General features: G+C 37.4%; 1 protein-coding gene across 3 annotated transcripts in view; it reads right to left on the minus strand.

The window, feature by feature from the left end:
- The window catches only part of Kcnip4 (potassium voltage-gated channel interacting protein 4), a 1098278-nt gene that overhangs the window by 641451 nt on the left and 431334 nt on the right, over positions 1-25493 (minus strand). Inside the window, exon 1 of one of the 3 annotated variants that reach the window (XM_029477028.1) lies at positions 1986-2815. The exons of the other annotated variants lie outside the window; for them this stretch is intronic. The gene's annotated coding sequence lies outside the window, so the exon portion shown is untranslated. Of the gene's footprint in view, positions 1-1985; positions 2816-25493 lie in introns of those variants that run through there. 3 annotated transcript variants of the gene reach the window in all.

Here is a 25493-nt window from a genome sequence, read left to right on the forward strand (position 1 = left end):
ATTTTCACTGACTCAATACTGACCCAGGAGGCCTCCTGATCTAGGCCAGATGGCAAACTGATCATTAACCTCTTTCCAATGAATTTGTTTTTCCCCAAAATGTGCTATTATAATTAATGAACTGTTACTTGGCATTTTATCAACAAATGTCATACATTAACTAACATTCTCACTACTAGATCAATGATAATTAATTATCACAGAGATGACCCACGGCACTGAAATATTCTGGAAATAGTTTTGAATGCAGAATGAGAGAAAGAGCGAAGGCAGAGAGAAAATAACAACAACAGAGGCCAATGTATGTTACTCAAAAAGTTATCACATAATTGTGCAGAACACTGTGACCATGGTGTCCTGGAAACTTCTAACTGGACATTTGTTTCATATCTTGAAAATCAGCAGAACTTAGAGCTGGTTGAATTTTCATGAACAATGTTCCTGTCATTACCCTCTAAGGAGTGTTCCTCACCCAAGCCACTGCTCAGTGATAATGCAGTAAATCTTTCTAACCCTGGCTGGGATAAGGTCCTTGCTGCCACCATGATATTTATTACACTTCATTTCAAATTTGCTAGCATTTAGTTGATAAAGTGAATATTCTAAGCCTGACTACTAGATTAATTTTAGGAGTGAGGCTGACTTTTTGTTCTTATAAATAATGTATTGACATTGTTAAATAAATGGATTGATAATGTGAGACATTTTAAAGCTGAGAAATCTGGAGAGTCTAGGTATGCAGCTTGGTCTTCATGTGGGTCCCCCAACAACTAGATCAGGCTCTTACTCTGACGCTGTTGCCTGCCTGAGGATCCTGTTTCCCAAACTGAACATCTTTGCATGGCCTCAGTGGGAGAGGATGTGCCTAGTCCTATAGTGACTTGAGGTGCCAGGGTAGGTTGATGCCCAGGCTGGGGATCCCCATTCTCTGACGAGAAGAGGTGAAGCATGGGGTAGGGGTTATATGAGGAGGTTACTGGGAAGAGATGGGGCTGTGATCTGGATGTAAAGTGAATAAATAAATAAATGAATGAAAAAAGTCTTTCAACAGCCTACTAGCTGTGCACCTACAAATAACATTTATACTCTAAACCATGGTGTTCTTCAATGACAAACTGCACAAATATCTGCCCTGCTTGCTTTGTGACATTGGTGTGAAATCCTGTTGAGACTCTGACAATTCAACACTTTAAAAAGTGGACAAAACCCACCAGCATTATGTGTAGTTGTTGGTAAGGTGTAAAAGAAAAGGGCTCTGAAGCTTTCAGAAGTCAGTTCCCTCCTTCCATCACACAATTTACAGGATCAAATTTAAGTTCTCATGCTTGGTACCTTTATCTACTGAGCCATAGTGCTGGCTTCTAATGAACTAGTGTTTGATAATTAAAAATTAGTGTGTAGGAGATCACTAATTGAGAAAATGCCTTACAGCTGGATCTCATGGAGGAATTTCCTCAAGGGAAAGCTGTTTTCTCTGTGATAACTTCAGCCTGTGTCAAGTTGACACACAAAACCAGCCAGTGCAATTGACCTCTTGTCAACTTGACACACAAACACATCTTGATTAAGCCTCAACCCTTATTTTTTCATCCCTGAGATCTAAATAACTTTATTATTTTTTTATTTTTTTGGTTTTTCGAGACAGGGTTTCTCTGTATAGCTCTGGCTGTCCTGGAACTCACTCTGTAGACCAGGCTGGCCTCGAACTCAGAAATCCGCCTGCCTCTGCCTCCCGAGTGCTGGGATAAAAGGCATGCGCCACCACGCCCGGCCTAAATAACTTTAAAAGCCTTACAGTCTTTACAAATCCTTACATATCAAAATTTCAATCCACTTAAAATATACAATTTCTTATACAATTCAAAACCTCTTAACTGTGGGCTCCACTAAAACACTTTGTTCAAGTGGGAAAAAACAGAGCACAGTCACAGCCACAGTAAAATCAAAATCAAACTCTAACTTTCCAGTGTCTGGGGTCTACTCACCATCATCTGGGATCCTCCAAAGGCTTGGGTCGCTTCTCCAGCTCTGGCCCTTGTAGCAAACACCTAATCTTCTAGGTTCCAGCTAGCTGTACTCCACTGCTGCTGCTATTCTTAGTAGTCACCTCATGGTACTGGCATCTCCAAACCACTACTGTCTTCAGCTGCAACTGGGCTTCACCAGTAGTCTCTCAAAGACTCTCTTCATGGTACCAAATCTCAACTCCTTTTAATGATCTCTTCAGTCCTGGGCCATCAATTGCAACTGAGGCTGTACTTTTACAAATGTCCTTCCATGGCCTCTCACAGTGTTGAGACTCAGCTGCTCCTCACGACCCCTTCATGACTTTAAAACCTGTACCACCTGGTGACTTACACATTAAAAAATCCAGCAACAGCACAAGGTACAACTTTGGCTATCTCCAGAACATGGCCTCTTTGTACTTTCAGGAAACACTTCCCAGAATATTTTACCTTAGTGATGCTGCTCTCTTCTTACTGTTAATTTCATAATTCCAGCTAACCAGCATCATTCATCCCAGTAATGCAAAGTTTTCACTTTAGTAGTCCTGGTATCTTGTTAATCACAGCTGCTTCTTCAGTCCCAGCTAACCAAAACCACAGATTCTTCAGAATCAAAATAGCAACAGCTCTTATAAGTCCTTAATCTTCCTTCTGAAATTTTACAAGCCAGGCCTCCATTCTTTACAGTGTTCTAAAAATTATATTACAAGTGCCTATAGAATATCCCACAGATCTCTTAACACCCAATGGCTCTTCTAGGCCAAAGTTCCAAAATCCTTCCACAGTCCTCCCCAGAATATGGTCAGGTTGTCAGAGGAATACCCCACTATGCTGATACCAATTTGTCTTAGTCAGGGTTTCTCTTTCTGATCAAAACATCATGACCAAGAAGCATGCTGGGGAGGAAAGGGCTTACTGAGCTTACATTTCCATATTGCTGTTCATCACGAAAGGAAGTCAGAACAGGAATTCATACAGGGCAGGAACTAGGAGGCAGCAATGGATGCAGAAGCCATGGAGGAATGCTGCTTACTGGCTTGGTTTCCTGGCTTGCCCCGCTTGCGCTCTTATAGGGATGGCACCACCCTCCCTTGATCATTAATTGAGAAAATGCCTTACAGCTGGATCTCATGGAGGCATTTCCTCAAGTGAGGCTCTTTTCTCTGTGATAACTCTAGCTTGTGTCAAGTTGACACAGAACCAGTCATACAGACTTGATGGGCTAGGGTAGGAGTTACCGAAGGTGGGCCCACCTTCTCAGAGAAGGGGATGGATAATGGGGGAAAAAAACCTCTGCATCTTCCCACAAATAGAGAAAATGCCTTACAGCTGGATCCCAGAGATCCAGATCATGGATCAAACTCTTCTCTGAAGGAAATTGTTCATATCATAAATGGTTAGAGCTAGAAATGGAGAATTAGAATGAAGCGGAAGCTTCTTAAGGACAGTGGAAGCAGAAAGCATCCAAAGGCAGAGTCTTCTCCAGCTTTACCGTTTCTTATCCACAGAAATCCCTGTGGACTTTCCCATGTTCTCTGATGTAGCCCTGGAACTCTGTACCTTTACCTTTACCTGGAACTGATAAAACTTTAGAATTCAGTTGCCCTCTTGCTGCTGTTATTCAAACTGTGATTGATAAATATTCTATGTCTTGGGTATTGACTCCAACTTCAACTTCTGAGTGGTGGAGTGAGGTTGTTTCTCTTGTTGTACCTGATGTTGGTACAGCTTTTACCATCACTATGGAAAAAATGGATAGCCAGAAAGTAAGAAAATATAGATAATTTCCTGAGAAATATTCCTTATTGGTTTTTTCCTAAGCCGGTTCCCAAAATGCTAGATGAGTTTAATTGTCTCAGAGAGATGCCTGAGAGGAGGCAATGAAGTGAAGGAGTACCACTTCCTAAGGTATGGAACCTTCGAAGGAGGGGTGAATAATTGCCTGGATTTGGATCCACTCCTGGTCTGGCCTGCTTAGTTATCTGTAGTTCAACATCACAATGTGTCCATTGTCCCTGTGGATGGTGACATAAGATCTAAGATCAGGTGACAGCTATTAGTTAAACAATGTGAACACTCTGACCTTATATCAGGACAATATTTCTATTAAAAAGGATAGAAGCCAGTAAATAACAAAAGGTGGATATTATCCTGGATATGTAGTACTCACACCGACAGTCTTGTTGAATTTACCAGAGGCATTGCCAAAGCCTGATAAGATTCTTGATAGTGGGATTTTGAAAATCCTAGGATCTCTCTGACTTTATGTCCTGTCACTCTGACTCTGACTTTTGAATAAAAGAATATGTTGTTTCCTGATAGTCTGCAAACCACCAGGACTCATTTCTGAAACCTAAGAACTTACAGCACGGCCTCCAATAAGCACGATCCTTTGACCAGTTCTAATGTTTCATGCCTGGACTATTTGAGTAGTTGAAATCCTCATAGCAATGGATGTTGTTCAAGGTAAAGCACAACAACTTTAGGTGTTTTGATATCTCCTTCATGTAAGCAGTGAGCACTGGGTTAGCGCTGGTAGTTCCTGGGAGATCCTACAGGCAAGGGAAGCAAGTGCTGATGGAACAGCTCCTGCACTAAAGCTCTTGCCTAGCAGTGGAACAAAGTTCCAGATACAAGCAACATCCAGTTACCAGTACAGAACAGGCTCAAGAAAGATGCTTTGGACAAAGAGAAAACTGATAATGTAGCTCTGCTTTTTCACTAAACTTGTGCAGTATCCCCGAGACTCACAATGTTTTATAATAAGATGGCTCAGGTGTAATAGAAGGGGCTAACTAGACCTAAAAGGGTCAGACACTCTGAGAGAATAGAATCATATTAATTCCTACTAATATATGCTAATTTATACTCTGTAACATTGCATATCTCTGAGAGAGGGAAGGAAATGCAGGAGGAGAAATCCCTGTTTTTACTTTTCATGAGCACCTGAAAGCTACATTTTGAATTGTTTAAAGCAAATGATATGATTTTATGGTTCACATCCACTGAAAGAATGCTTTCCCCATTTGGGTGTTGAATATTCTAATTGTTAAAAAAAAGTCTCTGGCAGTGAATTCCAGCTACCTGTAAAAATAAGTTGTGTTTCCCTTTCCAGTTGGTGTGTTTCTAGGCTCTTCAGTAACTGTTGATTTTGCCCATGTGCAAACATCAGTTGGCCTCAAATGGTCTGACCTTCTCTTAACTCCATTCACAGTTCTCTAAAATGATTCCTGCTTTCTCAGTAGATACTGTACAGTACAAACACATATAGAGCTTTTACAGAAAAATCTGAATTATTTTATTAGAGTCAATAGTTCCCTTTTAAAATTCTACTTGAATTTCTCCACAAGTTAATATCAGTTCAGGGTACATTTTTCTTATAGGAGAATATGTCCTCTACACACCAAATGACCTACAACAGTGTTCTCAGACTTTCTATTGTTGTGACCTTTGGATACAGTTCCTTATATTGTTGTAACTCCACAACCATAAAATTATTTTTTGCTATATCTTAACTGTAATTTTGCTACTGTTATTAATCATAATGTAAATATATGACATCCAGGATATCTGATGTGACCTGCAAAGAGTTCACAACCCAGAGGTTGAGAACTGCTACCCTAGGAGGTAACATCTTCACTTACTTATAGAAATAACTTGTGAAAGAACTTTTTTTTTCCCCTATCAAGTAGATATTTATAAACAACTCCTTTACTGCCCTCTAAAGCTCAGGAATAGAATAACAGTGTGAGCTCTACCTTGTAGGTAGAATTTTATTCTACGAAATAGCTAGAACTAATTTAAAGATATGACCTCATTCTGGGTAATATGCCCATTGTTAATCACAGAAAGTATGTTACCAACTTCAGTGGTAAGCATCATTATCTGCAGAGCCATCCTTTTTTTGTGATCTATTATCACGATTATAAAAATGGACTTGTGTGCTGTCCTCAGTTTGGATATTTGCTCAGAAATCTTGTTCTTATAACAATGTTTGCTTATTCTAGTTCCTATGGGTTATTGAAGATAGAAAACACAGTACTTAACATCATTACTATCCTTTTCATGAGATCCTAGTTACTCGTGACTTTTGGTTACTTGTCTACTGTTGTAATAAGAATTTGGGACAAGGGCAACATATAAATGAAAGCCTTTGAGGGTTGGCCTGTGTGGTAGTGGATGGTGACAGGAGCAGCTGAGTTTGCCTGTTAATCCACAAATAGGAATGAGAGAGAGAGAGAGAGAGAAAGAGAGAGAAAGAGAGAGAACTGGGAAGCACACAAATCCTTTGAGCCTGAAAAGCCTGCCCCACTCCAGCAAGACCACACCTCCTACTGTTTTAAACAGTTCCACCAACTTGGAAACAGGAACTCAAACGTATGCGCTTTATGGGAACCATTTTCATTCAAACCACCATACACAGTGATCTTAATCCCATTTTAGTACTGTACAACAGATATTGTTTTTATTCCAATTTCACAGATGAGAAGACCTGGGTTTCCAGACACTTATGCAACTATGACACATGTTTATATAGACTCTCTTAGTCCTAGGAGTTTATGGCATCCCTTTGATGGAAGAAGATTCCTCATGCTTAATTTTTATGTCTCTTATAATAAAGTGAAACCTCGAGAAAGCCTTGCAATAGATTCCTTACCAAAACAAAATCCCATCATAATGAGTTTTATTATTAATAGTTAAATCAGGAGAAAGGAAACAAAAATAAAACAAACCACAAACTCAAGCACAGAAATATACCTACATCTATTCTATTAATCATTTTGAATCTCAGTAAAGTTGACAGTATCACATATGGCAGACATATCTTGAAGCTCCCCAAAATGTCACAAACCTTCTTTTATACTCTAGATTTTTTTTTCTTGCCAGCAGTGACTATTTAGTCCTGGATCAAATTTCAGGCAAAGGAGAAGTAACATGGACACATCTAGGATAATTACGTACAAGGAACACATAGCGATTTGTTTCCTCCCCTAGCAATGAGGAATATGGAGCCTGAACTGGCCATCTCTTGTAACCAGGTAAGTCCTCCAATGGAGGGATTGGAACACTAATCAAGCCACAAAAGCTTTGACCCAAAAATTTCCTGCCTACAAGATGTGCTAGGGTAAAAGTTGGAGCAGAATTTGAGGGAATGGCCAATCAATTACTGGCCCGGACTGAAATCCATGCCATGAGAGAGAGGTCGCCCCTGCAACTAGTAATGATATTCTGATATAACTGCAGACAGGAGCCCAGCATAAATGTCATCAAAGAGGCTTCACCCAGAAACTGAGGGAATATGTTGTAGAGACCCACAGCCAAATCTTGTGGAATCCCTTTAGGGGTATCCTGTGGAAAAGGGGGTTGAGGATTTTAAAAGTTAGAGGAGTCAAGGACAACACAAGAAAACCTACAAAATCAACTAAATCAAACACTGACCACTGACCTGTAAAGCTGGGGATGGTTTGCAACAGTGCACTCATGGACATCTTTTAACCAAAGCAAAGTATGGGTTGAAGTAGTACAATTTCACTTTTTAAATTAAAAAAAAATCTATTTAACTAATTTTTCTATGATATAAAGGTACGTAGAGCAAATGCTTAAAATTCACAGTTGCTATATAAAGGTGCTTTCGGTTTGACAGAAAAATCACCTCGCAGTCCCAGGCTTTTAAAACTATACTGTAGGATTCTCCTTGAAATGCAAATGTAACTGGATTGCAGCTTCACTGATGAAAGCTCTCTGAGACTCTAATATCTAACTAGAGAACTATTCATCTCCATTTCAATGGTTAATTTTTGATTTTGACATATGAAAATCATGTTCATACTTTTTACCCATTCTAGAAGATTAAATAGCTAGGTGGTATATCCTTATTACTTAATTTTTACCTTCCACAAACCTCACTTTTAAATGAAAAAACCATTTTATCATGAAGAACACCTTTTCAAAGCTATGTTATTAAATCTGCATTCCTGCCATGCCTTCTTGGAGAGTACAGAAAAGAAAAAAAAAAAAAGAAAGAAAGAAAGAAAGAAAGAAAGAAACTTAAAACCTCATTACTTGGCATGTGAAGTCTTAGGATCATGCCTTTTGTGTTAATGGAGTTTGATTAAAGTCTGGTGGTTTACAAATACTTATAAAGAGATATCTCTATCCCAGAAGTAAACATTTTTTTAGAGAAACTCATTTTTGTGGTTTGTCTTGTTTTCCTTTGTTTTCAGGATTTGGTCGCGGTTATATAGCCCACATTGCTCACAAGCTGATTTTTGCTTCTCTTGTTTTCACCTTCAAAATAATGAAATTACAGGTTTTTCCCAACATGTCTGGTTAAGTAACATCTTTCTCTCTCTCTCTCTTCCACCTTGCCTCTTCTCTCTGTCTCACCCTCTGTCTCACTCTCTCTGTCTCTATGTTCTCTCTCTCTCTCTGTCTCTCTGTCTCTCTCTGTCTCCCTCTGTCTCTCTCTGTCTCTCTCTGTCTCTCTCTCTCTCTTTCCTAGCAAACAACACTGTCTCAAAGTCTCCCTCCATACTACAGGACATAATGAGCATAATGAGAACAGAGCCAAAAATCTCTCTTTAAGCCAAATAGAGCCAAATCTTTCATATTCTGTATTCTAGAGCTGTGAGGAAATGAATTCATGTTATCTGATCCATTCAAACTGTGGTTCTTCAGTATAACACCCCAACTCACTAACAATTCCAGTTGTACAAATTCAGGAGTTTCCTACGTCAATGCATTGCCTCAACCCCGGTACTGATAATATTCACGGGTTTTCATTAGAGTCCAGTATCTTTTTCTTTTTAAACTAAAATAACTGTGAAGTCGGTCTGTCTCCTTGGGACAAGGCCCTCGTTTCTAGGGTACTGTCTCCATCCTCTTTCAGAATTTGGTTTTGTTTGCTTGTTTTGCCCTTTCTTGTTTCTCTTTGCTGTATACCTTCAGAAATCTGTGCCAGCCCCTGGATACTGATGCTGGCATAGTGACAACAGTTCCTGACCTGCACATCCCAACTTGGTACTTGTTACTAGCACTTTTCAGCTTCAAAAAGTTTATTAAATAAATTTTAAAGGCTTTGATCCCTCGTTAGGTCAAAATGAATTAGAGTCCTGCAATTTATGTTGTCCATATTCCCTAAGCTAATTACTCTTCAGTTTGTCTATCCAGGTTTTTTTCCCCACAAATAACTATCCTTGCTTAAGTTTATGTGGCTCCTTGCAGCAACACTGCATGGTCAAACCATCTCTCAAAGTTTGTGTCTGATGCTTTAAACATAGTGTTGGAGGTAAACTTAATGAGCTCATTTTATAGACTCATATAAGTCATGACAGAAATATTAAATCCAGGGGTGAAGACAGAATTTCTTTGGCCATCACAGACTTTGTTGAATTGTGAAGTTTAAAAACAAATCACAACAGAATGTTTACTAACCTATGGTCTGTGGGGCCACCATTACATACTGTACTGTACATATGTACAGTACATATGTACTGGGAAATATGTCCTGGCATTAGAAACACCAGTCTTGCTCCATGTAAAATAAATACCCATATGCCCTTCCTTTATATTCCATTAACAATGAAGAAAACCTGAGGCTATGCTGTTGGTAAAATAATCATATGGTTCTCACTCATTTCTGTTAAAAAATAGTAGGACTTCTTACAATTAATGTCTCATGAGGACACTATGCAAGGAACTTGTGTAATTCTCTACATGAACAAGTCCCACTGGTGGCTCATTCACAGAGTTATAATCTGTCTGATCCATCCCCAGCTGTCAAAGCAGGAACATTTAAGCCTAGGGAATGTGAGACAGGATGAATTTTCTTACATGATCCACTGCAGCCTTCACTCATCTTCAGTCTCCTTGTTTCCCTACTTTACAATGTTGTAATAAAAAAAAAATCCATTAGCCAAATGGATCTTGTCTTCTGGGGTGTCCTCAGTGTCTCTTCTGTCAGTGGCAGCCTGTCAACATAGCCACTGTCATTTGACAAATGCCCTGCTCCTCATTAGAAAAACTTTACTCTTTGGGCAAGTGACATTTAACTGTCTGTTTTTCTTTTCTCGCTATTTAACCTTTACTTCAATTTGATGTGATTTAGTGTTTTCCTTCCTTAACTTGGTTAAATTTCTACTTCTGACACATTTTTAGGGCCAATGATTTATTTCTCCCCTCCTTCCTATCCTTTCCTGTCTCCTTTCCTACTTTCCTCTGTCTGTCTCTCCTTCCATCATCCTTCCTCCCTCCATTTCTTTATAATATGTCATCTGTTTCCATGAATATTCAATGCACACTTTCTGCTAAGATGTTTTTTCCATCAGTCATATCTGGTGTTTGTGAATGATACATTATGCCATCATAAATGAGACATATGTAGCAGACCTCCTTTTCCAACGGTTTGAGGAACATCTCAAAGTGACTGCAGAAAGATTTTAAGATCCACAGGACCTCGTCAAAACAGTATCTATTGGACTTGACAGGACTGTGCACACATGAGAGCTCATAGTAGTGGTTGCCTGTATAAGGTCTGCACAAAACCAAGCAAGTTAATATTTCAGCATGGAATGGGAAGGAGGTCATGAAAGCTACCTCTATCTATAGAACTATTCACCGTTGGTTGTTGCTAGGGAAAGAAGAGTCAGGTGTGATAACTTAAAGGTCAATCATGCTCTACATGGCACACACCCCTGAATATATGAACATGACATATTGAAATCTGTGTTATGAAATAAAGAGTGCATGAAGTTTAGAGGAGAAGGGAATGTAGGGAGTCTGAGTAGCATTAGAGGGAGGCTTAAGGTTTGAATATGGTCAAAACACATAGTATCCATGTATGAAACTCTCCAAGAATTAATTTTAAAAAAACTTAAATGAATTTTTACCCCTGCTATTATATCATACATACATACATAAGATGTATACATACACACATAAGATTATAACTCCAGACTTTGTAATATCTAAGAGCAAAGATTTCCTTGTTGCCTACTGTAGCTGGATAACTACAACCTATGTATGGGGGGGGGGATCTATACAGTGAAAACTAACTAAGCAAACCAAAACACACAAGCATCAAAAATATAGAAATTAAAGGATAAATTTCTTAGCTGTTGAGGAAGGTGTAGGAGAAGGCTAGGTAGAACCATATATTGTTATCTTTTAGCCCTAATGCTATTGCCATGCTGGTTCTAACATCTATGAATAATACTCTTCTCCTGAAAACCCAAACTCAGACAACGATCTAGGCTTTCCCATCATTCCCAACTGTGGTAGGGATATACAAGAGGAATCAAGATAGTGAATACAATATTTAGCAATATGGTTTTCAGTACAAGTTTGAGGAATTGCTAGCCTGATTAGAGGGCATGTAGATTTATCTCCTAGAAATACTTTTGGTTCATATGATCATAAAAATGGTGTCATACAGAAAAAAGGAGATTTGCATGTCAAAGACTGGTAACAGGTTCAAACCAGACTGTTTCTACTCATTGGTTCCATTTACTAATTTTAAATGTACACAAGTAAGGTCCATTTTTACTTTACGTTTGCACTCATACATGCAAGCTATTTATAATATTCTAGCGATGTTGGAGGAGTGAGAGACAAATTTCAAGAAATTTCACTCTAGAGCCAGGCTAGACATCAGAGGACCATTTATATTTCCTTGGTTTAAAACGAGCAGTGACATGGGCCAGTTCATCACCTGCAGGGTATGACTCTACTGGAAATCATATCCTCAGTCACAACTTATACTTTACGTTATCCAATTTTATCACCAAGATTCCCCAAAATAGTAAAACAAAAAAAGATAAGCTTAAAAGGAGGTACCCACTGATGACAAAAATCAGATAAGGGATAATAAATAATGGTACTAAATAAGAAACCGGTTCCTTAGGCCTGATCATGTTCAGAACTCTGTATAAGGAAAGTGTGTGTTCCTGGCTTCTTGGTCTCCAAACGCACAGGCCATGAGTTCCACAGTCTCATCCGAGTGGTTGTGTATGGATGGGGGTAGGGATGAGGGTTATGACAGCCTTTGCTGTGAGCTACTCTGGTATATACTGCATTCCTGATAGTTCATCATTTTAGCCATGCGGGGGGATGGTGATGGTGGTTGTCACCAAATACTCCTCCACATTCTCCTCCCTCTATTTCTCTCTCTTTTTTTTTTAATTAGATATTTTCTTTACTTACATTTCAAATCTTATCTCCTTTCCTGGTTTCCCCTCTGAAAACCCCCTATTCCATTCCCCCTCCCCCTGCTCACCACTCCACCCACTTCCACTTCCCTTTCCTGGCATCCCCCTACACTGAGGCATAGAACCTTCACAGGACCATGGGCCTCTTCTCCCATTGATGTCCAATAAGACCATCCTCTGATACATAAGCAGCTGGAGCCGTGGGTCCCTCCATCTGTACTCTTTGGTTGGTGGTTTATTCCCTGGGAGCTCTGGGGGGTACTGGTTGGTTCATACTGTTGTTCCTCCTATGGGGCTACAAGCTCCTTCAGCTTCTTTGATCCTTTCTCTAGCTCCCCCATTGTGGACATTGTGCTTAGTTCAATTCTATTTTTTCTTTTCTCTGTAGTGAATCTGTGTGCATATCCATAGGGGTATGCTTACATGTTTATACATAAGCTGTTGCAAACCTGTGTATACACATGTGGAAGCCAGAGCTTTCAATTTCATGTAAACACATGATAGACAATGTGCTTGATAGACAATGTCACCCAAAGACATGGTACTTACCATTTGGTGTAGACTGTCTGGCTAAAATAATCTCTAGGATTTCCCTGCCCCACCCTGAGCACAAGTGCCAACATTATAGGTTCCTACCAACAGAACTGTCTTTTAAATGCCTGCTGGTGTTCCAAGCTTAGGTCCTCATTCTTTACAAATACGTGAACTCATTGAGCCATCTCCTCAGCTCATAGCCAAGGTTTTACAGTTTTCATACACAACACACTACAGTACATGAAGAAATGGATGTTCCTTTTCATCTAATGCATGGGATACTTGCATTCAAGACACTTAAACATTATTCTTGAATCAACCTGGCATCTACAATAAGCTCAAAATTCCATTTTCTTCTCCAAGCTCCTACTGATTCTCCCACGGAGCCTTCTTACTAAAACTTAAACACTTCCCCATATATCTTATGCATTTACTTGCCTCATTCTGAATTTGTATAAATTCTCTCTGGCATTTGTCTAAATATAGTATCTAATATGTATTTACTGACATAATAGTGTCTGAAGAGAATGCATACTGGATGAAAATCTTCATGGTATTAATTCTCTTTGCTCCCATTTTGTGGTAATAAAAAACATTTATTGGAAGGCATTAAGGAAGAGCATGCCTTTATTAGTTGTGTCATCAGACATTTATTAGCAGGGAAGCAGCTCTCAGTTACTGTACCACAAGACCTTCATCTGCCCATGCCATTAAACTTTAGAGATAAATTCTGCAACATTAACTTTTGTGGCAGAGCAAATAAGTGTTATCAAGTAATACAATTGTTCCACTGTAGTATTTTTTTTCTTTTTAACTATCCTACTCTACTGCTTACTCCATTTATAACCATTCAGTTTACTTTTCACTGAGTGGTATCCACACTCCTTAGCATGGTCTAGGGGATCTTATGAAGCCTGACCCTCCAGCTCTAAACCTGTCTCCTGATGGTTCTGTGAACCTACTTATCACATACAAATTACCACATGTGCTCTCTAGGTTCAGGTAACATTTTGGAACTCAAAATTGTGATGCAGTGTTTTCAGACCAATCTCAGTTCATCTAAGTCACCTCCGATCCTTCTGCATTGATATATTTTGTCCAATCCATCTGCATTGATGTATTAGTCACCTCAATACAAATTACCTTCTATACTTCTGAAAAACTTTAAGATCTTATCCATCCCACATGATTAGGGTTAAATGCACTCTTAGTAAAGTTTCCTTTAGTCCCATTAGAATCACAGACTCCTTACTAATATCAGTAATGCCTTAACTATTTGCATTATTCCCATAATGCTTAGCACAACATCTGGATTGTTAGTCACATTTCTCATCTACTTCTTGATTCTTTGGGTTTTTTTATTATTATTATCCCTCAAATCTACTGTCCTGGCCATGAGGATGGCTGTCAAAGAATAGCCATTTAACCAAACCTGATAAAGGAAGTAAATAAGAAATTATGTTACAGTCCTGTCTCCAGTTACAATAGCTTTTCTATGGAAAATTGCCCAACTTCACTGATTTTTTTTTTCTAGAGCTGAACAAGGTCTGCTATTGTGCTTTTCACCCTATTATAGGGAAGAAAGTTCATGAGAAAAATATCCACAAACTCAGTTTTGATTTCCTTCATAGCTTTGTAACTTGACTATTTCAAGATAGCTTCCTGGAAACAGAGCAGAAAAAAATACTCTACTTACTTTTTCCTTTCTCTCTGATGCTCTTTCATCATCTCCAACTATCTTCTTACACTGAATTATTCAGTTTGTTTTGAAACAGTGGGCAGAAGCCATATTGCACTCGTAGAAGACCCTGGGCTTAGATTTGGACAGAGATTCATTAATTTCACAACTGCAAAGCAACTTCAAAGATAAAAGCTGAATTTATAAGTAGGAGAAATATTCTGAACATGGAGATAAAGGTATAAGTGGGGTGTTATAGTTGTTTTCATAGTTTTATCTCCCTGTCTCTCATGATCAAAGAATACAGAAGCATTTATCTGCAGAACTCTCCATGAAACTACTGGAACTGTGGATTTTGTTTATATTCATGATACTTGCAGCTTATGTAATTCTATCGTTACCTAATCTATTGACTGAACATAAGAAATTGCTAAGAATGGGAGCTTTTTCCCCCTTAATTAAGTGTCTGCTTTGCTTTGAAACATATTTGCCACTTGTATTAGCCAAAACTAGGTTCTAATTCATCTCTCCAAATTTTATTTTCCCTCCCTGGTGTCGTTTATGAGTAGTGACACATTTCTTTACCTAGATTCATTATGAATTTTAGCACAGTTTTATATTTTATTTAAAACAAACCCAAAGGAAAGCACAAAGAGTATTTAGAGGTGCCATCCACAGGTTCTCTTACTATTGACTTTACATTGTAAGTTGCACTGATATAGTATTGATGTGAATCTACTTGAAATTTAAGGTCAGCTTTTATTCACAGGCATTATCTTTTCTCTGAATGCTTTCTTATTCTAGGAACAGTCTTAGGCATTCATGTTTCTTTGTTCTTCTCTTCAGTTTGACATTCCTTAGACTCTCCTTATTTCTGACATACATGCTGTCCACTTGACAAATAACTTTCTGTACTATGTACAATGTCCCTTATTTGGAACTTGTCTTGTATTTGTTTTCAATGATTAGAGAAGATGCATGTTTTTTTTTTCTTGATATTTTCTTTATTTACATTTCAAAGGTTATCCCCTTTCCTCATTTTCCCTCTGAAAACCCCCTATTTCATCCCCTGTCCCCCTGCTCATCAACCCACCTACTCCTGCTTCCCTGTCCTGGTATTCCCCTACACTAGGACATTGAGCCTTCTCAGGACCAAGGGCCTCTCCTTCCAATGATGTCTAACCAGGCCATTCTATGCTACATATGCAGCTGGAGCCATAGGTCCCTCTATATGTATACTCTTTGGTTGGTGGTTTATTCCCTGGGAGCTCTGGGGGTACTGGTTAGTTCATACTGTTGTTTCTCCTATGGGGCTGCAAACCCCTTTAGCTTCTTGTGTCCTTTCTCTAGATCCTCCACTGGGGATCCTGAGCTCAGTCCAAAGTTTGCTGAGAGCATCCACCTCTGTATTTGTCAGGCACTGGCAGAGCCCATCAGGAGACAGCTATATCAGGCTTTTGTTAGCAAGCAGTTGTTGGCATCCACAATAGTGTCTGGGTGTGGTAACTGTATATGGGATGGATCCCCAGAGAATGTCCATTTTTAAGAAGTAGATTTGAGAGGTAAAATAATTTTAATGCATTATAACAAGGAGATATATTATATACGCTAACTCAGCTGAGGTAGTGTTGGGAAAGTTTTGCTTATACTGTAAGTTATTCCTTATTTTGTTTTTTTTTTTACCTTTTTTTATTTTCTTCTACCTGAAAGATCATTTTGTACATCCAACAACCTAAGGAATACAATCTATGTTCTATGTCTGTGAGAATAGAAAATCAACACAGAGGAAAGAAAGAAAAAAACGACAGAAGTATTTGCACATTCATTTTCTTTTGTGTATTGATTAGTTTCAGTTTCCATTCATTAATATTTATCTTATATTTCTCATTGTCATATAATCCCAACACCTTTATTTCATTGCTTAACGTTTTCCTGTTTTGGTCACTGGGAACACATTTGGTTCTTTTTTTTTTTTCTTTTTTTCATTTTTTATTAGATATTTCTTCATTTACATTTCAAATGCTATCCCAAAAGTCCTGTATACCTTCCCCCATGCACTGATCTCCAACCCACCCACCCCCTCTTCCTGGCCCTGGCATTCCCCTGTGAGAGGCCCTTGGTCTTAGGAAGATCACATTTGGTTCTTATATCCCTTTTGCCTAACTATGTGCTCTTGCATCTATTTACCTCATATATATGGTTCCTGGTTCTATAAAATGAGCTAGGCTTATTTTATCTATGTTGGGCATCATCCTTAATCCCTTATATAAAGGATAATATTAGAAACCAGAATCTGGATCTTACATTTGCTAATTATTGCTAGGAAACCTTGTTTCTAGTTCTACTCAGGTGGTACTGCAAGAGAAAGCATGTCTGTATTCAACCTCAAACACACAACTAATCCTACATCTATTTTTCGTTGTTTTTCAACTACAAGACCATGTTTAGTTAAACACATACCACATTGGTATACGTGGATTTAATCCATTACCACGTCCATTACTATACCCACTTCTCCTTGCACATATTTACACAGCAAGAAATATGGCTTTCCTGTCCAACATCAATTTATTTGCATCTCTAATCTAGCAATATTGGTATCATTGTCTATATCCCATGCACAATAACTTGTTTTTCATAATATATATCTTTCCTAATTTAATTCTCTTGGATCCATATGAACTCTGTGGGGATAATAGCAAGACAATGCCAATAAATTTTAGAAGAGGCAAAACCAAATGATACTTTTATGATGCAGGCATGTTCTATAGGAACTGTATCCAGGAAAACTGGTACAGAACATGTATCTAGCTACTCGGGTTAAGCAACCATGTGAGGCAAATTGTAATAATAAAGAAAAGCCAATACACCAGTCATATAGGAAACTGAAAACATAAAATAAAATATATACCAAGAATATAAATATTGGTGGGGGTCGGATCTATCTTTATCAGGAAAATACACTCCAAAATTCAGAAAAAAAGTAAAAGTCTTAATAATGAGTTAAAGCATCAGAGGATAGAACTTCCAAGGTTAAAACCAAAAGAGAATGTAAATAAGCTCAACACATATTGAAGGTGAGACTCTTACATTTCCCTACAACTAGATACCCATGATCTGAACAGATCTAGTGACATACAATAGTTCTTGTCAGTCCTTTTCATAGAGATATATGGTCCCTATGAGAAAAAGTCTATGTCCAAAAAAATAAAAACTTATAAGCACCAACATGAAGATTGTTGGCAATTGTTCATTGAAGAATGGCTGTCAGGACCCAGTAGTAGTTTCTTCTCAGAGTGACCTTCTGACATAGCATTGCTTTGCTAATGGAAGGCTTCTTAACTTACCTCACAGGATATTCACATCATGTATTTCATCAACTACTATAATTATTTTATTCATTTATTCGTGAGCAAAAGTGATGTCTAGTGGCACAAGGCTTAAACTTAATCTTTTTAGTCATCAGTACCTTGCTTTGTGTTCAGTGTTATAAAACAATTCCATACATACATTAAATAAAGAGTGAAGAAAGAAAAAAATGAATTCTAGGCACTGAAATATATCAATAAAGTATTTAAATAACAAACAAACAAACAAAATTCCTTCAAGCAAGAAGTGAATTCCCTTTGAGGTGATTAAAAAGCAAGGTCCTTGGCATATTGGTTTTTAACAATGACTCTTAAAAAGTTTATTGCTTTAGTCATAGAAAATTTAATAATCTGTCTACTACAACTAAAAGCTGTGATGAAAGTAAATTATTCTGAACATTTTATTAACTCTATTTTTTTGCAGTCCTATTAATACCTAACTCACTGGTGTCTTACATCTTAATTCAACAGTGTTGAATTTACGGAATTTTCCTATTATCTTCTCAGACTCCAAATTCTCTGTAATGTATCAAAAATATATTTAGTTGAGGTTGAGGTGATGGTTTCAGGATAAATTACTTTTCCAAAGCTCAAGAAGCTGAGTGGAGATTCCCAGAACCATGGCAAAAGCTAGAAACATGCATGCATAATTGTCTTCATATAATTCCAGAATGGCCCTACAAAGACATTGGAATCAGAGGCAGATGAATTACCTCATCCGTGCTTGCAGTCTTACTCACTACTTGGACTGCTGAGATGGGCTTAAGTAGGAAAGGATTTGCCTAGACCTGCTGGAACTAGATGTCCAAGGGTAGGGTTGTACACAAGGGGGCCTCCCCTTCTGTGAGAAGAAGGGGTGGGGGCAATTTTGAGATGAATATGTAAGGATAGAACTGGGATGAGAGGAGGGGAGGGTCTGTGATTTGGATGTAAAGTGAATAAAAGCTAAAATAAAAACAAAAAATCCAATGGAAAACAAAATAGAAGGGGGTAAGGACTGACAAAGCAAGTTGTTATACTTCACTTTTATTGTTATACTTCAGTTTTTCTTCAAACAGATCTTTGAAGAATAGCAGCCTGGAATCTGTAATCATGGAGGCATTCTGTTTCCTGGCTTCCTTTCTAGCTCATGTGCAGCTAGCTTTATTGTAAAGCTAGACCTACATGCCTAGAAATGGTTCTGTCACCCTGAATTGTCCTCCAACATCAACCACCCATCCAGACAAATTCTGACAGTCCTGGCTGCAGACCAATCAGTTCCAATAAGTTCTTCAACTAAGAATCATTTCCCCAGGTGATTTCAGGTTATGAAACCTGGATAATAAAAACTGAATAGCACATAGCCACACACGTGAGCCCAAATTTTGAATATATATTCAAATGTGTCATTATTTTCTTCTGACAGTTCCACCTAATTTGATGATAGAAAGGACTGAAGGACAGGTATTCTGCATTTGTCTTCTAACTAAAAGGTATCACTACTTAGTTTCCCAAACAATCAGAACACATGTCATGTTTTAATCATTGGCTGTCTATTTTCAAACTGTTGATAGAATGAGGTGAACATTGAATGAAATGAGAATTTTGACACATCCTTTCAGACAAGATGAAAATAATATAGCATCACAAAGTTCTTTTATTTGGAGAAAGAATGGTTTTGATAAAAGGCTGTCAGTTTGCAAGTTGAATACAGTGTGTTTTATAACAGTTAATTTAATTTTTATATAATATAATGGAAAATTAATGAAATAGAATATATAAAAATATTTTTCTTTCTTTCATTTCTGTCTCCTTTTATTTGGTTACTTCCCTCTTCTTATCCTATCTTACCCACTTGCAGCCTTCATCTCATCTTTCCTCTGCATATTGAAAGATCCTCTTAATTTTATGTAGTCAGTTATATACTCAAAGGGGAACTTTTTAAGTATACCCACTCTCATAAACTTATAAATTCGTAACACTAAAAAGTATCTCATTAGCTCTGACTGCTTTTGCTACAGTGTCTGTTAAAAGTTCACATTAAGCCAGGCATGGTGGCACATGCCTTTAATCCCAGCACTAGGGAGGCGGAGGCAGGCAGATTTCTGTGTTCGAGGACAGCCTGGTCTACAAAGTGAGTTCCAGGTCAGCCAGGGCTATACAGAGAAACTCTGTCTCGAAAAACAAAAACCAACCAACCAACCAACCAACAAACAAACAAAAAACAAAACAAAAAGTTCACATTAAGAGGAATAAAATCCACATTTGAAAGAATATACATTTGAATAATGTTGAAATACATTTTCATTCTTTATTTGAAATTTGTATGCAACATTTACTTACATGGCACAGAAATCTCTATTGCTTACCTTCTCAAACCTCATTTCATCCCGTCCAGCCTTGTATGAAAACATTTTCTCTCAATAAGAAATATGAAAATATTTCTAAGGCTAAACAGAAGAAATAATACAGAGAGTCTAACAAGGGATTGGAAACATTATACATGAGAATCAGCCAGTACTTCCTCTACACATCTCAGTTAGGAAACAAGATTGCAGAGAGAGGAGGCTATTAGACCATAGTTATAAAGAGGGTAGAGAAATGAACCACTGGAAGAACATGTAATCAGGGAGAGACATGGTAGATATGATGGAAACCAAGCATGAATAGTTGATAAAAGAATAAGATATGAAAACCTTATGGAAGCCTATGATCACACTCCCCAAGTAAAACGTGTGGTTGGAGACAAAAGAATGAACACATGTGAAATGAAAGTAAAAGAAGGAATATTCAGGGTTAAGTTAAGGATGTATGAAAAAGCCTTATGGGGAGCCCCTAGTAAAGAATTATATATCAAAATATACCTTGAAAAGATAAAGAAAAGAAACCTTGTGAGTGGATAATGTCAATCTAAGAAGACATGGACTTCTAAATGAAAATTCCTAAATAAGAAATATGATGACTCTTTATTAGTTACTGGTTTAGAAATCACAGAGAACTTCGAAATTATAGCTACATCACACAGTACAACTATGTGTTGTAGAGACCACACAGTTTGGCTTTAAACAGGAACAATTAATCTCAAAATGATCCAGGGACTTCCTTGTTGACTGCTAGCCTCTATATCAGAGGTGTTTCACAAGCTACTAGATAAAGAAAGGCATTAATGGTCTTACCCATCACTGGACACTGCATGGCTGTAATACCTACTTGGCATCCAAGATGTGCCAGCTTCTGCAATAGCGGTACAACTGTCATGGAGTAACTAATTTCTGTTTGGATTTCAGGTTCTCTTTATAAAAGAGAACTTCTTGTCTGGTATTGTATACCTGGGCAAAAGTTCACAACTAGAGAAAATATAGACCCTAGAATATGAATTAATTTTGTTATTTTGCTATATGGCCAGGCCATATGTTTGTACCATCAAAACTGAAAAGCTTCTTTTTGCAGTGTGAACCAATCAAGGGAGAGATAAATAACTGGTCAAGTATAAAGACTAAATGTTTGTATATAGACATGTATAAAGTGATCAAATTACCTATATCCCCAAGACTCAGGTAATATGGAAAAGGAGTAAAATGGAATGGAAAGGCATGGAGATAAGGGGAAAAACTTGTGAGATCTTCTCTTCTGGACATAGCATGCTTATCACACTCAAAAACTCGCAGCAACTGTGTACAATACCTGCAGAATACCTCCACAAGACCAACCCAGCAACATATATAGTAGATGATCCGTGGGCCCCACCCCTTGCTGAACTAAACAGTAACTGGAGGAAAACAAACTATTCCTTTTTTTGAGGATGTAGCGAGCACTGGAAAGTCTCACCGTCTGTACATAGTTGTATAAACATACTGGACTATGTACATACTGGACTTCATGGGATATCAAACCAAAACACATAAGTATATAAAAGAAAGAAATAAACATTCCCTCATCTTCATATTCCAACCTACAACTCTGTCAGAAGTCAGGTGCTCTCCCAGAGGTCACGCCTGTATGGAGAAGCTCAGGTAAGATTCTTCCAGCCATGGTCCATAAAGCCCTTCTAAAATACTCTCATTTTTTTCCAAGAAAGAAAAGTGTATTAGCTCCCAGAAAAGCTATACTTTTTAATGGTCAAAACCTGTAAACTCCACATCAATCAGCAAGTAGTTTACTATAGTGTACCTGTTATTTTTCACCCAATTTGAAGTGAAATCGCAGTCCAGCTACCTAGTATAGACTCTCTTCTCTTTGACAGGGTGTCACTTGCCCACTGGCCACTAGCCTTGGCTCTTTCACCATTTGTTCACCCAGGCCTTCCAGACAGCTCCCAAATATTGAGTCTATGATCCTGGAGGTAACATTCAAATTCATATTAGTTTGATTGTGACTGTCTTCCAAGACATCTATATATCTTTAAGGTAGTTATGTGCCAAATATAGGAACTTGACCAAATTCACTTTCTTTCTCTATGCTTTTATGTCAAGAACTTCTAGACAGGCTGCTATATGCAGAGTTATCCAGAAAGAACAAGGGACCAGATTTTTGTACATGTGCATGTACACCAGAAACTCCTGGAGGCATTTTTCAAGCTTTGCTAAGAAGTATTCTTAAATTTTATAGTAGTATCCCATGAGTTTCTGGTACTTAGCAATTTCACGTGAAGTAATAGAGTCCTCTATGCCCACCTAGAAAAACAACCCAAGATTATTGAGATGTCCTTTCAGAAAACATGTGTTTTACTTGAATGGATTATCTTCTTCCAAAGTACAAAAGTCATGAGAAAAATCAAGAATCTAAATACACATACCTAAGACATTGTCATAATATCAAGTTTGTTTGTTTGTTGTTTATTAGAGTGAATGAGAGTATAAGTTATCAGTTATACAACCTGTCAGCAAGTTCCAGAGGGATTATTTGGCTGCTCCAATATTAAACTTCCAAGCTAGAGTCCAAACAGACAAACAGAAAAGATTTTATTTTCTATCCCATTACATATCTGAAGATACTATTTATTGTGAACACTATGTGAAGATTTTTATAATAATCATCTCCTTTGATTTCATGATAAATAATGGGTGGTAGGAAAATCCAGGATTCCTACTGAATATTGCAAGTTGTTAATACTCGTCTCATTATTTTTGAACGAACTGGGTTTATATACAATCCAGAGTGCAAAGTATCCTATTACACTCTGAGAATATCTTCATTTCTATAGACCTGATTACTGCTAAAGTAGTTTTAATTTATTTCCTATTTTTTCCACAAGATAAAGCATGAATTATACAAAGTATAAAGAAAAAAGAAAAACAATTAATGGTCCCATTAGAATATCATTTCAGTACATGGAGGTACGAAATTGTTTTTTCTCAAAGTGAGGTCAATGATTAATATACAGACACAAAACAAAGGTTCATTAATATAGCTAGCAGCCATAGATTTTTATGATAGAAATCTATGGATAGACTATATATATATAAGCTTTATCTTATCTGTATTCCAATGCTCCACGACCTACCATTAATTTATAAAATATAAATATAATAAAAAACACAGTAAATCTTGCAGGAAAAGTTCATCAAAATACCATCAATAGAAATAAGAGTTCATATTTGCAGTGGTTACCTAAGGAAAGAAGATTTCAAGTACTAGAGATTTGATTGTCATCTTGCCACTATTCTTTTTGGCTATTGAAGAATATGAAATTTGAATATATATGTACATTCAAAGACTTTGACTTTAAATTTTTTCTTTTGTCATAGTTTGTCCATGCTTAATTCTCTTCTTTCAAAGAATCATTTATCTTTTATAATGAACTAGAAATACAACTGGATTTATTTAATTAAAATAAGAATCAAATGGATGAGTGGATGACAAAATAGGTAACGAATAACCGAGGACATGAAGAGTCTTAATATGCTGATACATTTGACCTTTTCTGATTTGAGAGTTGACTGTTCAATAGCAATGCAAATTAGTGATATATACATTTAAAGAATATACTACAAGGATGGTGTTTTTGGTAACATCTTAGTCTTTTTTTTCTATTGGTTTGCAGACAGAGCCTTAGTGAATAAAAAGAAATTCAGTTTAGGAACCTAGGAGTTAGGTTACAGAAATGGCAGTGGGGCAAATAAGAACAGATAGGAATTGTGAATGGGTTAGTAAAGTGAGTCATGACTCTCTTGCAAGGCAATGCCAGGCACAATAAATAACACAAAAAGAAATATCTCTGGTTCAAATTCAGATTGTAAAACCAAACTGGCAAACCACAGGCAGCAAAGAGACCATCATTTTCCTTTGCTAATTACACAACAAAATCACAGCTCCCAGCTAACACACTCAAAAGTCTAGTGAGCACCACACACTTGCATAGCAAGGTCTTTCTCAAATGCCTCATTGAAATGTCTTAACAAAAACTGGCATCTGAATTGTTAACAACTCATATTTAGTGGAACTATGTCACATCCTATAGCAAAGATTTTAAATATCAAACCACTGAGAAAGAAACAAAAATAAAATACATGTTCTTCATACAGAAAGAAAATACTACTACTCTTTGTAAAATAACTAAATCTAAGTTTATATAAATCAGGAGGTAATTAGGGTATTATGTAAGAGGCACTATGTCTTGAGGTCATAGAGGGCTTCTCTAGATATTCACATAGTGATGGAAGTATTCATCTTCAGGAAGTTTATTAAAGCTGACATTTATGCAATCCTTTTGAAATAAAACACTATAATGTATGCATAGATCCTTTGATTTCAGAGTTAATAAATGTAATCATTACTTCAAAGGCTCTTTTATCTTTCGAGTAATGCATTGAGGTGGTTTTTGACAATTATTTTTACGAAAATGTGTATCTGTGCTCACACACATACACACAAGAGAATGAGTGTTCACAAAGTAGGTTAATTCATCAAAACATTGGAAATGAAATCCTTCAGAATTCAAAAATGATCAAACAGAATTTGTACTTTACAGGTTTATATGCCAGATCAGTAAACATTGATGTTCGTTTCATAAATAATGATATTGAACATTTCTTTAGGTGCTTCTCAGCCATTTGATATTCCTGGGTGAAAATTCTTTGTTGAGTTCTGTACCCCACTTTTAAGAAAGAGGGTTATTTGGTTCTCTGTAATCTAACTTCTTGAGTTCTTTGTATGTATTGGATATTAGCCCTCTATCAGATGTAGGGTTGATAGAGATTTTTTTCCCCAATCTGCTGGTTGCCATTTTGTCCTATTGACAGTGTCCTTTGCCTTACAGAAGCTTGGCAATTTTATGAGATCCCATCTGTCAATTCTTGATCTTAGAGCATAAGCTATCAAGGTTCTCTTCAGGAAATTTTCCCCTGTGCCCATGTGATTGAGGCTCTTCCCCACTTTATTTTCTATTAGCTTCAGTGTATCTGGTTTTATATGGCGGTCCTTGGTCCACTTGGACTTGAGCTTTGTACAAGGAGGTAACAATGGATCCTTAGTCTTCAGGGAAATGCAAATTAAAAACAAACCTGAGATTCCACCTCACACCAGTCAGAATGGCTAAGATCAAAACTCCAGTGACAGCAAATGCTGGTGAGGATGTGGAGAAAGAGGAACACTCCTCCATTGCTGGTGGGACTGCAAACTGGTACAACCATACTGGAAATCAGTTTGGTGATTCCCCAGAAAATTGGACATAGCTATCCCTGAGTACACAGCTATACACACTCCTGGGCATATACCCAGAAGA

The sequence above is a fragment of the Mus caroli genome, chromosome 5 (assembly GCF_900094665.2).
Source record: "Mus caroli chromosome 5, CAROLI_EIJ_v1.1, whole genome shotgun sequence".
Taxonomy (NCBI): Eukaryota; Metazoa; Chordata; class Mammalia; order Rodentia; family Muridae; genus Mus; species Mus caroli.